The following is a 16,949-nucleotide window of genomic DNA, read 5'->3' on the forward strand; positions in this document are numbered from 1 at the left end:
TATATGTGTTGAAGAGATGGGGTAGAGAGGTACTGTATGTCTGCTGAAGAGATGGGGTAGAGAGGTACTGTATGTCTGCTGAAGAGATGGGGTAGAGAGGTACTGTATGTCTGCTGAAGAGATGAGGTAGAGAGGTATATGTGTTGAAGAGATGAGGTAGAGAGGTATATGTGTTGAAGAGATGGGGTAGAGAGGTATATGTGTTGAAGAGATGAGGTAGAGAGGTATGTCTGCTGAAGAGATGAGGTAGAGAGGTATATGTGTTGAAGAGATGGGGTAGAGAGGTATATGTGTTCAAGAGATGGGGTAGAGAGGTACTGTATGTCTGCTGAAGAGATGGGGTAGAGAGGTATGTCTGCTGAAGAGATGAGGTAGAGAGGTATGTCTGCTGAAGAGATGGGGTAGAGAGGTATATGTGTTGAAGAGATGAGGTAGAGAGGTATATGTGTTGAAGAGATGAGGTAGAGAGGTATGTCTGCTGAAGAGATGGGGTAGAGAGGTATATGTGTTGAAGAGATGGGGTAGAGAGGTACTGTATGTCTGCTGAAGAGATGGGGTAGAGAGGTACTGTATGTCTGCTGAAGAGATGGGGTAGAGAGGTACTGTATGTCTGCTGAAGAGATGAGGTAGAGAGGTATATGTGTTGAAGAGATGAGGTAGAGAGGTATATGTGTTGAAGAGATGGGGTAGAGAGGTATATGTGTTGAAGAGATGAGGTAGAGAGGTATGTCTGCTGAAGAGATGAGGTAGAGAGGTATATGTGTTGAAGAGATGGGGTAGAGAGGTATATGTGTTGAAGAGATGGGGTAGAGAGGTATATGTGTTGAAGAGATGGGGTAGAGAGGTATATGTGTTGAAGAGATGGGGTAAAGAGGTATATGTGTTGAAGAGATGAGGTAGAGAGGTATATGTGTTGAAGAGATGAGGTAGAGAGGTATGTCTGCTGAAGAGATGAGGTAGAGAGGTATGTCTGCTGAAGAGATGGGGTAGAGAGGTATGTCTGCTGAAGAGATGAGGTAGAGAGCTATATGTGTTGAAGAGATGAGGTAGAGAGGTATTTCTGCTGAAGAGATGGGGTAGAGAGGTATGTCTGCTGAAGAGATAGGGTAGAGAGGTATGTCTGCTGAAGAGATGAGGTAGAGAGGTATGTCTGCTGAAGAGATGAGGTAGAGCGCTATATGTGTTGAAGAGATGAGGTAGAGAGGTATGTCTGCTGAAGAGATGAGGTAGAGAGTTATATGTGTTGAAGAGATGGGGTAGAGAGGTATATGTGTTGAAGAGATGAGGTAGAGAGGTATATGTGTTGAAGAGATGAGGTAGAGAGGTATGTCTGCTGAAGAGATGGGGTAGAGAGGTATATGTGTTGACGAGATGGGGTAGAGAGGTATATGTGTTGAAGAGATGGGGTAGAGAGGTATATGTGTTGAAGAGATGAGGTAGAGAGGTATATGTGTTGAAGAGATGAGGTAGAGAGGTATGTCTGCTGAAGAGATGAGGTAGAGAGGTATGTCTGCTGAAGAGATGAGGTAGAGAGGTATATCTGCTGAAGAGATGGGGTAGAGAGGTATGTCTGCTGAAGAGATGGGGTAGAGAGGTATATGTGTTCAAGAGATGGGGTAGAGAGGTATATGTGTTGAAGAGATGGGGTAGAGAGATACTGTATGTCTGCTGAAGAGATGGGGTAGAGAGGTATATGTGTTCAAGAGATGGGGTAGAGAGGTATATGTGTTGAAGAGATGGGGTAGAGAGGTATATGTGTTGAAGAGATGGGGTAGAGAGGTATATGTGTTGAAGAGATGAGGTAGAGAGGTATATGTGTTGAAGAGATGAGGTAGAGAGGTATGTCTGCTGAAGAGATGAGGTAGAGAGGTATGTCTGCTGAAGAGATGAGGTAGAGAGGTATATCTGCTGAAGAGATGGGGTAGAGAGGTATGTCTGCTGAAGAGATGGGGTAGAGAGGTATATGTGCTGAAGAGATGAGGTAGAGAGGTATATGTGTTGAAGAGATGGGATAGAGAGGTATATGTGTTGAAGAGATGGGATAGAGAGGTATATGTGTTGAAGAGATGGGATAGAGAGGTATATGTGTTGAAGAGATGGGGTAGAGAGGTATATGTGTTGAAGAGATGGGGTAGAGAGGTATATGTGTTGAACAGATGGGATAGAGAGGTATATGTGTTGAACAGATGGGATAGAGAGGTATATGTGTTCAAGAGATGGGGTAGAGAGGTATATGTGTTGAAGAGATGAGGTAGAGAGGTATATGTGTTGAAGAGATGGGATAGAGAGGTATATGTGTTGAAGAGATGGGATAGAGAGGTATATGTGTTGAAGAGATGGGATAGAGAGGTATATGTGTTGAAGAGATGGGGTAGAGAGGTATATGTGTTGAAGAGATGGGGTAGAGAGGTATATGTGTTGAACAGATGGGATAGAGAGGTATATGTGTTGAACAGATGGGATAGAGAGGTATATGTGTTCAAGAGATGGGGTAGAGAGGTATATGTGTTGAAGAGATGAGGTAGAGAGGTATATGTGTTCAAGAGATGGGGTAGAGAGGTATATGTGTTGAAGAGATGAGGTAGAGAGGTATATGTGTTGAAGAGATGAGGTAGAGAGGTATATGTGTTGAAGAGATGAGGTAGAGAGGTATATGTGTTGAAGAGATGAGGTAGAGAAGAGATGGGGTATGTGTTGAACAGATGGGATAGAGAGGTATATGTGTTGAAGAGATGGGGTAGAGAGGTATATGTGTTGAAGAGATGAGGTAGAGAGGTATATGTGTTGAAGAGATGAGGTAGAGAGGTATATGTGTTGAAGAGATGAGGTAGAGAGGTATATGTGTTGAAGAGATGAGGTAGAGAGGTATATGTGTTGAAGAGATGAGGTAGAGAGGTATATGTGTTGAAGAGATGAGGTAGAGAGGTATATGTGTTGAACAGATGGGATAGAGAGGTATATGTGTTGAACAGATGGGATAGAGAGGTATATGTGTTGAACAGATGGGATAGAGAGGTATATGTGTTGAAGAGATGGGGTAGAGAGGTATATGTGTTGAAGAGATGGGGTAGAGAGGTATATGTGTTGAAGAGATGGGGTAGAGAGGTATATGTGTTGAACAGATGGGGTAGAGAGGTATATGTGTTCAAGAGATGGGGTAGAGAGGTATATGTGTTGAAGAGATGAGGTAGAGAGGTATATGTGTTCAAGAGATGGGGTAGAGAGGTATATGTGTTGAAGAGATGAGGTAGAGAGGTATATGTGTTGAAGAGATGGGATAGAGAGGTATATGTGTTCAAGAGATGAGGTAGAGAGGTATATGTGTTGAAGAGATGAGGTAGAGAGGTATATGTGTTGAAGAGATGAGGTAGAGAGGTATATGTGTTGAAGAGATGAGGTAGAGAGGTATATGTGTTGAACAGATGGGATAGAGAGGTATATGTGTTGAACAGATGGGATAGAGAGGTATATGTGTTGAAGAGATGGGGTAGAGAGGTATATGTGTTGAAGAGATGAGGTAGAGAGGTATATGTGTTGAAGAGATGAGGTAGAGAGGTATATGTGTTGAACAGATGGGATAGAGAGGTATATGTGTTGAAGAGATGGGGTAGAGAGGTATATGTGTTGAAGAGATGAGGTAGAGAGGTATATGTGTTGAAGAGATGAGGTAGAGAGGTATATGTGTTGAAGAGATGAGGTAGAGAGGACATCATTCTAAATAAGAATTTGTTCTTAACTGACTTGCCTAGTTAAAAAAATGTTAAATTTAAAAAAGTAACATAAGTGTACTCTGAAAAAATCTAGAGATGGAGCCACCACAGATTCGGCCCCTGGGGGCCATGGCATCCACTATAATTAAAAAATGAACTCAAAATTCTTAATACATATTTAGATTCCAGTCAATGTATCTTAACCAAGTTTAGAGTGTCATATTTCCGATGCAATTGGAACTGGGTTGACAGGCCATAGCCTTCCAAAGTTAGAGCTAAATGTCTGACTCCACCGGCTCCCATATCAGCGGCCATCTTAGGTTGTACCGGTATGTTGCTCAATCGCCAATTTCTCAGCCTCTGAGTATCACAGAAACACAACAACAGAACATGTTCAGTTGCTACAGATGAAATCTGCCAAAATAACATGAAAGACATGTAAAAAATGTCACATTTGACTATAAATATGTGAACATTTTAAAATGGGGAATTTTTTTTTTTTTGCATAACAAAAGTTTAATAAAGGACAGTGTCTCTTTGCAATCATTACCAATTTGGCGTTTTTAAGCTTAACATATCTTTGCGCCTTTAGGGTTAACAATTACAATGTAAATGTATGAAAAATACACATAAATACATCAATTTGAACGTGAAACCAACAATGCTTCCTCTTGAATAAATCGATTACAGGGTTACTGAGACATGCCATTATCTAAGCCTTATCGCCAGCCTTTTCTCTCTGGATTCTATATGACATTCAGCCTCCCAACCATGCTTCAGTCTCTCAATCTTCCACTTGTAGTAATACATTCTCTCAGGCACCTACTTCATTTACCCACACCTTTGTAAAAATGCCTTGTGTTAAGTCTTCGGGGCTGCCAAGCAAGGCGTTTTTCTACCTCTCCCCTGGGAAATGAGGGGCATGTAGAGCGAAGGAAGGGACTGGTTTATGACAAGATGCCTTTGTCTCCTTTTCGTTCTTTTCATTGGCTAGCAGAGGAAAAAATGTATCCCGAAAGCGTAGATCCCAATATAGTTGTATAGTTCTGATTTAGCCGCGTTTGAGACTTCACTCTGATAATCAAAACAGCTAACCGTCAGAGAAATGGAACAATCTGTAGAAGGTGAGGCACCTTAATAACTTCTAGTCATCCAGGGGGTTGGGGGGTTGGTGTTGAACAGTAAGGGGAATACAGACTCTGTGAAGGGTATTACATCATGGTTTTTGGCTGGCTGGTGCCGTGCAGTGTTCTGAACTATGAAGGAACAAGCTGTACACTGTAACTCTTCGCTTAATGAAGCAGCATCATGCAGTGTTGTATATGGGTCCAGAGGAGTCAGGCACCTTGGGAGGAGAAAATGTTGTCGACCCTTCAAACTCAGACAGATCAATGGAATATACCCATCAATCAATCATCATTCATCTTCTCTCTCTCGCTCGCTCGCTCTCTCTCTCTCTCTCTCTCTCTCTCTCTCTCTCTCTCTCTGTCTCTCTCTCTCTCTCTCTCTCTGTCTCTCTCTCGCTCTCTCGCTTTCTCTCTCTCTGTCTCTCTCTGTCTCTCTCTGTGTCTCTCTCTCTCTCTCTCTCTCTCTCTCTCTCTCTCTCGCTCTCTCTCTTTGCCTCTCTGCCTCTCTCTCGCTTTCTCTGTCTCTCTCTTTCTCTCTCTGTTTCTCTCTGTCTCTCTCTCTCTCTCTCTCTCTCTCTCTCACACTCTCTCTCTGCCTCTCTCGCTTTCTCTCTCTCTCTGTCTCTCTCTCTGTCTCTCTCTTGCTCACTACTCCCTCTCTCTCTCTCTCTCTCTCTCTCTCTCTCTCTCTCTCTCTCTCTTTTTCTTTCCTGTCTCCCTGTCCTCCATCACACTACTTGTATACATTATTCTTCTTGCCTTGTAGAAATCCAATCCCTCCCTCAGCATCCAGCCACTTTTTCACCGTCTCTCACCAGACGTTCCATCTCATCGCCCGTTGTCCTTCGCCCCGACTTTCACACATAACCTAGTGTAAATACAGCTTGTATTTCAAATCAGGGGGTCCATTAAAGCTTGGTAATGCAGTACGGCGCTGTGTGACAAAGCCTCAACGCGGGACTCACTGTATGTATCCCTAATGGCACCATATTCCTCAAAGAGAGCGATGGGCGCTGGTCAAAAGTAGTGCACTATGTAGGGAATAGGGTGCCGATTGGGATGCGACCAGTGATGCTGCAGATCCTGGAACTTCACACTTACACACATGGGGATGAGGAACCTGATAGATGGAGATAGAGAGATGCCCCCCCACTGCTAACCACATCTGTCCTGTGTACCTGGGGAAGGACGCCATGACAAATTTGAACGAATAAAACCCAGTTGGAGTCCATTGGAATGTGCTGGTAATGATATAACTATTTATTTGCTCTCTCTCTCTTACAGAACATGGCGTTAGATGGTGATGGGAGATTGAGAGAGAGAGGTAGAGAAGGATGGGGAGAGAAAAAAAGAGCACGATAGAGAGCGGGACAGAAGCCATCCAAGGTGTCTCCATATTGTTGATGCAGTGATGGAGAGAGAAAAAGAGAGCGTGAAAGATCAAGAAAGAGAGAGAGGTGGAGAGACTTCGCCCCGTGTGATCTATGGGTTAACCTTTTCATTGTGCTGCCCGATTGAGCGCTCACATCAACCTTCTGAGACAGTTAATAGAAACATCTATTTCACTCAAAGGAGAAACATTGAGAGGAATCACAGCTATGTATAAGACGTTCGTTAAGTCCCTTAAATCATGTATGTTTTATATGAAATTATATTCCGAAAGGTCATAAAATAGACACTTCTGCATTTTGTAATCAATCTCAACTGACTTCCTAGTTCAGTTAAATGAATACATTCATAACGTTTTGACATGATGAGAAGGAATGGTGTTTTTCCATGCACGGTAAGATAGATTACCCCCTGGTACATTCAGGACACCTTTCAGGAAAACTTTTCCAACCATCTTTCAAAAGCACTTTCCTCTTTCAGAACTTCCTCACATTCTCTCTCTCGCTCTCTGCATAGCAACGAGTCTATAAATCAACGTGGGAGCAAAGCAGTTGAGATCATGATATTACCTCAACATGGACCAAGTCAATCAATCACAAAGTGTTCGCCAAGGGAAACCAGTCAATCAAATGAACACTCACTGTTCCGTTTCGCATTCAAATAACTCGTTTCTCAGTATAATAGGAGAGGTATTGGATTGTAAAGGGGTTGTAGCAGATTATTCTATGTGATTACGATGCGTAGTCACTCCTAATGCTCAGGGTTTTATTCGATAGGCACGGAACGGGAACACTTGAAAATAGCAGGCGGCCCAACCACTTGTCTAAATCCTAAAGCCATTTTCTCTTTCCTTTTTAAGACGTCTTGTACTTTGTAGCCAGGCATGTTGCTAAACCTTGCCCTATTACCGGCTGGTCAGTTTACATCAGGAACAAGATGACACCGTGTTACCCTATAAGGCACGTCCTTTCTGCCTTTAGTTTTAGGTACATTATTGTTCCCTTTGCGGCCCGTCCCAAAAAAGGGCCAATACTCGACAGTATAGTCCGCTGTATAATCCACAGGTATAAAAGCGCACCTTCAGAAAATGATTGGGTCTCAACCACAGTGGCAGAGACGTTTCTGCTTTTGAAGTGGCATTGTTTTTCTTCCGTTTGTCCACTGTTGACACAGTCTCAGAACGTTTTCCATGTCCGCAGTCAACTTTTCAAGATATTGGACTTTCAAGAAGCAAAGTGTCACCTGCCACATCACTACGATGATGCAAAATACTAAATCAAATGTAGCTAGCATCAGAGATGGCATGGCTTGATGTTGTTGAGCATCGGCTGTTTCCCCACCATCAGCGCACTCTTCGTACAAAATACATCTAATCTAGAAGATTTCAGCATCTCATATAAAATATATCATTTTGGACCAAAATGTCCTTTTATCTATCTCTGGTACTCAACCTGCAATATCCTCATCCACATCAGGCTATACAGTCCAACAGCATAGCCTACACTTTACATTCATGGATGCCCTGAAGCATGCAAGTCTACCGCACACTGTAGTACTACAGTACAGTATACCACTTTGATACTACAGTACAGTATACCACTCTGGTAATACAATACAGTATACCACTCTGGTACTACAATACAGTATACCACTCTGGTACTACAGTACAGTATACCACTCTGGTACTACAATACAGTATACCACTCTGGTACTATAATACAGTATACCACTCTGGTAATACAATACATTATACCACTCTGGTATAACAGTACAGTATACCACTCTGATACTACAGTACAGTATACCACTCTGATACTACAATACAATATACCACTCTGGTAATACAATACAGTATACCACTCTGGTACTACAGTACAGTATACCACTCTGATACTACAGTACAGTATACCACTCTGGTAATACAATACAGTATACCACTCTGGTACAACAATACAGTATACCACTCTGGTACTACAATACAGTATACCACTCTGGTACTACAATACAGTATACCACTCTGGTACTACAGTACAGTATACCACTCTGATACTACAGTACAGTATACCACTCTGGTAATACAATACAGTATACCACTCTGGTACAACAGTACAGTATACCACTCTGGTACTACAATACAGTATACCACTCTGATACTATGTGTGTGTGTGTGTGTTATGTGTGTGTATGTGTGAAATGTGTATGAATGTGTGTGTGTGTGTGTGTGTATGTGTGTGTGTGTATGTGTGTGTGTAGCCAAAACAATAGGGTGTGTAATTGTAGCCTCACAGCCTCTACATCTGTTGTGGTTGATGTGAACTGGTTTCCCCTGTGGTTCTCTTGTACATCTCCTGTCTATAAGCCTGTCCTATACCTCTCTCCATAACACACCCTTTTCATTCAAATGTTGCAAATTAGAACACATAGAATTGGAACACTAATTCCAGAACTATCAGCATTCTAGAATTATCCTGTGGTCGGTGTCCTGGAAATCAGCAGTGTATTATCTCATCAATGTAATCTCGAGCTGACAGAGACTTTCTTTTAGTCAGGGTGTGTCCCAAACGGCACCATATTCCCTACATACAGTAGTGTACTACTACGGGCCATGGTCACTGGTCAAAACTAGTGCACTACATTTGGAATAGGGTGCCATTCAGGACGTAGACACAGTAATCAGCTCAGAGACACCCTCTTCCATCACATTATGGCCCCTAACATTGATCCCTCCTTCCTCTGGTAAAATGCCAAAGATGATGATAAATCACCCTATTAATGAAACTGCTATGACGTCAGTGTAGTGGTGATCAGTAGGCCTTAGAGACATGCTGTTCTGGGCTTTTCTCTGTTGTTCTGTTGTTTGTTTTGGTGTAGTCATAAGCCCTGTACCTCAACTTCTCTGTATCTATACATGCTGAGAGAAATCATCTTTTCCCCTTTACAATTACCACATGTCACACTGACAACACATGACTCCTGCCTCCCATCCAGGCAGGTGTGTCACCTCGCTGCCTCCCACACTGTCAGCACAGTAGAAACATGTCCCAGATCCTTCTCTAGCAAAACAATAGCGTGATGGATAGCAAAACAATATAGTGATGGATTTCAACACAATATAGTGATGGATTTCAAAAAAATAGTGATGGATTTCAAAACAATACAGTGATGGATTTCAAAACAATATAGTGATGGATTTCAAAACAATAGTGATGGATTTCAAAACAATAGAGTGATGGATTTCAAAACAATATAGTGATGGATTTCAAAACAATATAGTGATGGATTTCAAAACAATATAGTGATGGATTTCAAAACAATAGTGATGGATTTCAAAACAATAGTGATGGATTTCAAAACAATAGAGTGATGGATTTCGAAACAATAGTGATGGATTTCAAAACAATAGAGTGATGGATTTCAAAACAATATAGTGACGGATTTCAAAACAATATAGTGATGGATTTCAAAACAATATAGTGATGGATTTCAAAACAATATAGTGATGGATTTCAAAACAATATAGTGATGGATTTCAAAACAATATATCGGTGGATTTCAAAACAACAGAGTGATGGATTTCAAGACAATAGAGTGATCATGGATATCTATGTTGTGCTGTTCTTAGTAAATATTTGTTTTAGCATGGAGATGAGAACCCTTACTGTTTTATTTGAGTCTTTCCGCCCTCTCAACAACAGCTCTCAGAGGCTTTCAGATGTATCTTGTTGAAGTTTCTTTGCACTCATTTACATAGTCAGATACTCACAATATAATACTAAAACAATGAGGGAGACAACAGAAAACAGTAAGGTGGTAAACAAGACACAGCTGTGTAACAGCATGGATATGGATATGATGCATTACCTGTAGCCTTTATGGTGGTCCCTGGAGAACTATGGTACTGTAAAAGACCACAGACAGGGCAGCTGAGAGTCACACACTCACTCACTCACACACCACACACACACACACACACATGCATACACATACACACACACACACACACACACACACACACACACACACACACACACACACACACATACATACACACACACACACACACACACACACACACACACACACACACACACACACACACACACACACACACACACACACACACACACACACACACACACACACACACACACACACACACACACAGAGACAAACACACGCACACACACACACTCACACACACACACAGGGGGTCAGCCCCTTCTCTACTACCTACTACTCTCTGGCCACAGTGTTTTTAACCTTTAACCAGTGAACCCTTGGAGCCAGCAGACAGGTACGTGTCACAGTGTCTGAGAGAGATGAGGAACAACAAACACTGTCTCTCTAGGGGCCCGCTACTGTGCTTCTGCCTGTAGTGTTTCTTTCATACCTGGAGCGCGCTACAGGCTGTGAATGAACTGAGAGCTGAAGCTGAGAAGACCCAGCTGGGGGTTTTGGAGAGAGAGACCAGAGAGGCTACTGGGATTTAGATCAAACACATTCAGATCCTGTAGCAGACTAGCAGGTCCCTCACCTCTATGAAGAGTTGGCTGGACATGGACCTCTCACCTAATAACCAGCTCCACATGCAGTTTAGATGGAATCTGTCTGTCAACACTGAACCTTGGCATGGCCAGTGGAGACAACACTCTGAACCTTAGCATGGCCAGTGGAGACAACACTCTGAACCTTAGCATGGCCAGTGGAGACAACACTCTGAACCTTAGCATGGCCAGTGGAGACAACACTCTGAACCTTAGCATGGCCAGTGGAGACAACACTCTGAACCTTAGCATGGTCAGTGGAGACAACACTCTGAACCTTGGCATGGCCAGTGGAGACAACACTCTGAACCTTAGCATGGCCAGTGGAGACAACACTCTGAACCTTAGCATGGCCAGTGGAGACAACACTCTGAACCTTAGCATGGCCAGTGGAGACAACACTCTGAACCTTAGCATGGCCAGTGGAGATAACACTCTGAACCTTAGCATGGCCAGTGGAGACAACACTCTGAACCTTAGCATGGTCAGTGGAGACAACACTCTGAACCTTAGCATGGCCAGTGGAGACAACACTCTGAACCTTAGCATGGCCAGTGGAGACAACACTCTGAACCTTAGCATGGCCAGTGGAGACAACACTCTGAACCTTAGCATGGCCAGTGGAGACAACACTCTGAACCTTAGCGTGGCCAGTGGAGACAAAACTCTGAACCTTAGCATGGCCAGTGGAGACAACACTCTGAACCTTAGCATGGCCAGTGGAGACAACACTCTGAACCTTAGCATGGCCAGTGGAGACAACACTCTGAACCTTAGCATGGCCAGTGGAGACAACACTCTGAACCTTAGCATGGCCAGTGGAGACAACACTCTGAACCTTAGCATGGCCAGTGGAGACAACACTCTGAACCTTAGCATGGCCAGTGGAGACAACACTCTGAACCTTAGCATGGTCAGTGGAGACAACACTCTGAACCTTAGCATGGCCAGTGGAGACAACACTCTGAACCTTAGCATGGCCAGTGGAGACAACACTCTGAACCTTAGCATGGCCAGTGGAGACAACACTCTGAACCTTAGCATGGCCAGTGGAGACAAAACTCTGAACCTTAGCATGGCCAGTGGAGACAACACTCTGAACCTTAGCATGGCCAGTGGAGACAAAACTCTGAACCTTAGCATGTCCAGTGGAGACAACACTCTGAACCTTAGCATGGGCAGTGGAGACAACACTCTGAACCTTAGCATGGCCAGTGGAGACAACACTCTGAACCTTAGCATGGCCAGTGGAGACAAAACACAGGTTTGGTTCTGTGTTGGTGCTTTCTCTGGATCAGGCAGTGAGAACATTCTTCACTTCTAAAGTCAGATTACTGTATTGTGTTAGAGGTTTCATGATGCTTGCATCTAAACCAAAGTCGATCATTTGAAGATTGTTCTATTTATCATTTGGGATCGCTATAAACTATAATAAGTCCTAAACCTAGCTTGAAAGTGCATCCTTGTAGCTGTGTGGGTTAATATAGTCAAAATGTTTGCCTTGGGGTAAGTTGAGGTTTGACCATGGGGTAAGTTGAGATCATGACCATGGGGTAAGTTGAGGGTTGACCATGGGGTACGTTGAGATCATGACCATGGGGCAAGTTGAGGTGATGGCCATGGGGTAAGTTGAGGTGATGGCCATGGGGCAAGTTGAGGTCATGACCATGGGGTAAGTTGAGATCATGACCATGGGGTAAGTTGATATCACGGCCATGGGGTAAGTTGAGGGATGGCCATGGGGTAAGTTGAGATCATGACCATGGGGTACGTTGAGATCATGACCATGGGGTACGTTGAGATCATGACCATGGGGTACGTTGAGATCATGACCATGGGGTAAGTTGAGATCATGGCCATGGGGTAAGTTGAAGTGATGGCCATGGGGTATGTTGAGATCACGGCCATGGGGTAAGTTGAGATCACGGCAATGGGGTAAGTTGAGAAAATGGCCATGGGGTAAGTTGAGATCACGGCCATGGGGTAAGTTGAGGTGATGGCCATTAATTCCACTATGATTACTACAAGTTTAGATAGAACTTACCAATCTAAAATATTTTAGCTGTCATGGGCTAATTGAGTCGCTGTCAGTGACTGACATAACAATTTAAAAAACTGCTGACGCACAACATTTTGAAATTGCAGCTTGTGCATTCTACTATTCTAACAATAACAGGTTGACACCCTGACTGAGGGTGTATCTGTATCTGTGCCAATCCACTTCAGTTTATCCCATTCACAAATACATCTTTCTAAATCTCACTAGAATGCTTTACCTTTATTTCACCAAGTAAGACAACTGAGACGGTATCCTATGATTAAAAAAAGTAAGCTATTTCTTCTAACATATCCAGGGAATGTATGGTTTATATTCACCCCATTTACATTTAGCTCTTCAGAGAATTTTCTGGATTGCTAACTCTACATAGGATGTTGTTGCTGTGTAGCCATGTAGGATAACTGATTCATCTATCCGTAAATGTAGGCTAATGTCCTAAAGAAACGTTTCCAGTGCTCGTCCGAGGCTACTTGTTGAGGTCTAATGACTGGAAATGGTGTATTCTGCTCCTCTCCGCGGGCGAATCAAAACCATACTCCAGACTCTCCTCTCCGAATCAAAACCATACTCCAGACTCTCCTCTCCGAATCAAAACCATACTCCAGAATCAAAACCATACTCCAGACTCTCCTCTCCGAATCAAAACCATACTCCAGACTCTCCTCTCCGAATCAAAACCATACTCCAGACTCTCCTCTCCGAATCAAAACCATACTCCAGACTCTCCTCTCCGAATCAAAACCATACTCCAGACTCTCCTCTCCGAATCAAAACCATACGACAGACTCATACTCCAGACTCTCCTCTCCGAATCAAAACCATACTCTCTCCTCTCCCACCGAATCAGACTCTCCTCTCCGAATCAAAACCATACGACAGACTCTCCTCTCCACGAATCAAAACCATACGACAGACTGTCCTCTCCGTGAATCAAAACCATACGACAGACTGTCCTCTCCGAATCCAGACTCTCCTCCAAAACCATGCGACAGACTGTCCTCAGCGGGCGAATCAAAACCATACGACAGACTCTCCTCTCCAAATCGAAACCATACTCCAGACTCTCCTCTCCGCGGGCGAATCAAAACCATACTCCAGACTCTCCTCTCCGCGGGCGAATCAAAACCATACTACAGACTCTCCTCTCCGCGGGCGAATCAAAACCATCGAAACCATACCCAGACTCTCCTCTCCACGGGCGAATCAAAACCATACTAAGACTCTCCTCTCCGCCAAAACCATACGACCGGGCGAATCAAAACAGACCATCCAGACTCTCCTCCGCGGGCGAATCTACCGCAAAACCATACTCCAGACTGTCCTCTCCGCGGGCGAATCAAAACCATAACAATCGAAACCATACTCCTCTCCACGGGCGAATCAAAACCATACGGCAGACTCTCCTCTCCGCGGGCGAATCAAAACCATACGACAGACTGTCCTCCGCGGGCGAATCAAAACCATACGACAGACTCTCCTCTCAAAACCATCCAGACTCTCCTCTCCACGGGCGAATCAAAACCATACTCCAGACTCTCCTCTCCGAATCAAAACCATACTCCAGACTGTCAAAACCATACTCCAGACTCTCTCTCAAAACCATACTCCAGACCAGACTCTCCTCTCCGCGACTCTCCTCTCCGCGGGCGAATCAAAACCATACGGCAGAATCAAAACCATACGACAGACTCTCCACGGGCTTCAAGCACTCAGACTCTCCTCTCCGCGTCAAACCATACTCCTCCCAAAACCATACGCAGACTCTCCTCTCCCACGGGCGAATCAAAACCATACCGACTCCTCTCCACGGGCGAATCAAAACCATACTCCAGACTCTCCTCTCCGAAAAAACCATGCGACAGACTCTCCTCTCCACCATACAATCAAAACCATACCAGACTCTCCTCTCCGCGGGCGAATCAAAACCATACTCCAGACTCTCCTCTCCGCGGGCGAATCAAAACCATACGACAGACTCTCCTCTCCGCGGCGAATGCGAATCAAAACCATACTCCAGACTCTCCTCTCCGAATCGAAACCATACTCCAGACTCTCCTCTCCGCGGGCGAATCAAAACCATACGACAGACTGTCCTCCGCGGGCGAATCAAAACCATACGACAGACTGTCCTCTCCGTGGGCGAATCAAAACCATACGACAGGCTGTCCTCTCCGCGGGCGAATCAAAACCATACGACAGACTGTCCTCTCCACGGGCGAATCAAAACCATAAGACAGACTCTCCTCTCCACGGGCGAATCAAAACCATACGACAGACTCTCCTCTCCACGGGCGAATCAAAACCATACGACAGACTCTCCTCTCCACGGGCGAATCAAAACCATACTCCAGACTCTCCTCTCCGAATCGAAACCATACTCCAGACTCTCCTCTCCGAATCAAAACCATACTCCAGACTCTCCTCTCCGCGGGCGAATCAAAACCATAGTCCAGACTCTCCTCTCCGTGGGCGAATCAAAACATACTCCAGACTCTCCTCTCCGCGGGCGAATCAAAACCATACTCCAGACTCTCCTCTCAGCGTGCGAATCAAAACCATACTCCAGACTCTCCTCTCCGCGGGCGAATCGAAACCATACGACAGACTCTCCTCTCCGCGGGCGAATGAAAACCATACTACAGACTCTCCTCTCCGCGGGCGAATCAAAACCATACGACAGACTCTCCTCTCCGCGGGCGAACCATACTCCATACTCACCTCTCCGCGGGCGAATCAAAACCATACTCCAGACTCTCCTCTCCGTGGGCGAATCAAAACCATAGTCCAGACTCTCCTCTCCGCGGGTGATTCAAAACCAATCAAAACAACTCTCCTCTCCATGGGCGAATCAAAACCATACTCCAGACTCTCTCTCCGAATCAAAACCATACTCCAACCATACTCCAGACGAATCAAAACCATACTCCAGACTCTCCTCGCGGGCGAATCAAAACCATACTCCAGACTCTCCTCTCCGCGGGCGAATCAAAACCATACTCCAGACTCTCCTCTCCGCGGGCGAATCAAAACCATACTCCAGACTCTCCTCTCCGCGGGCGAATCAAAACCATACTCCAGACTCTCCTCTCCGCGGGCGAATCAAAACCATACTCCAGACTCTCCTCTCCGCGGGCGAATCAAAACCATACTCCAGACTCTCCGCGGGCGAATCAAAACTGTATGACAGTCCAATCTGGTTGTAAATTGGTGCTATGAACTCAACATTAAGTGACAAATAAATGATATACTCACAGAAAGCTGTGACTCTCCTCTCTGTAACTAGAACAACGGAAGTTGCTTTATAAACGGTCTTTTTCCCGCAATTACGTTTTGAGCAACAGTCATGTGCTTGTGCTCCTCAGACTGCATCACTTCCTCCATGCGCACAGTGAGAGGGAGTGAGAGGCTCGCTCACACATCAGCCGACAGTGAAATGGGAACAAGCAGTTACTTTCATATAATAGTAGGAATCAACGTGATGAATAGGCTATTACTGTTGACCAAATAATGGTTTTAGAACAATCTACAGGAACACTGTGTAGCAAAATCAACGAAAATTACCAACGTACGCAAAATGCTACGGTAAGAGGAAGGCAATGTCGGTGTCTGTAATTCTGGGTTTATCTTCCCAGCTCTACTCCAACCTGCCTGTCATTACCTTCCTGTAATGATAAACCCTCAGATCATCACGTTCCAAGCTGCATGTCATCTGTATAATGTCCCTTTAAAACCATACCTGTTCTACTGGATTGATGAAACCAAATGACCTCTCGTCTCTATGCTGTCTGTTCACCTCTTTTAAATGTGATTTACCTCCTCTGTGTTCACTGTCTGCATGTTCTACACAAGCTCTTTCCTGATTGCTTTTCTTAGTAAAAGGACACGATTCAAGGCTGCATCTGGCGAGTTCAGTTCCGTGCCACTCGATACTGAAAACAGATACACAGACAGAGAGAAAGATGAAAGCTTGTACTTGTTCCTATTTTTTGGAGGCCTTCTCGGTGTGTGGATGTGAGTTGTCAAATTGGGCTCTTTGATTGGGAAGCAATTGGAAGTTTACATTTCCTTCAACATCCTCGCCAATTAAACCAGTCTGGAGGAGAGCCGACCAAAGAACGAA

At 44.4% G+C, this 16,949-nt stretch overlaps 1 protein-coding gene across 3 annotated transcripts in view; it reads left to right on the top strand.

Annotated features, from left to right (window-relative positions):
- The window catches only part of LOC135503770 (carbonic anhydrase-related protein 10-like), a 374,242-nt gene that overhangs the window by 59,399 nt on the left and 297,894 nt on the right, over positions 1-16,949 (top strand). The window lies entirely within an intron of this gene.

This window comes from Oncorhynchus masou, chromosome 18 (assembly GCF_036934945.1).
Source record: "Oncorhynchus masou masou isolate Uvic2021 chromosome 18, UVic_Omas_1.1, whole genome shotgun sequence".
NCBI lineage: Eukaryota > Metazoa > Chordata > Actinopteri > Salmoniformes > Salmonidae > Oncorhynchus > Oncorhynchus masou.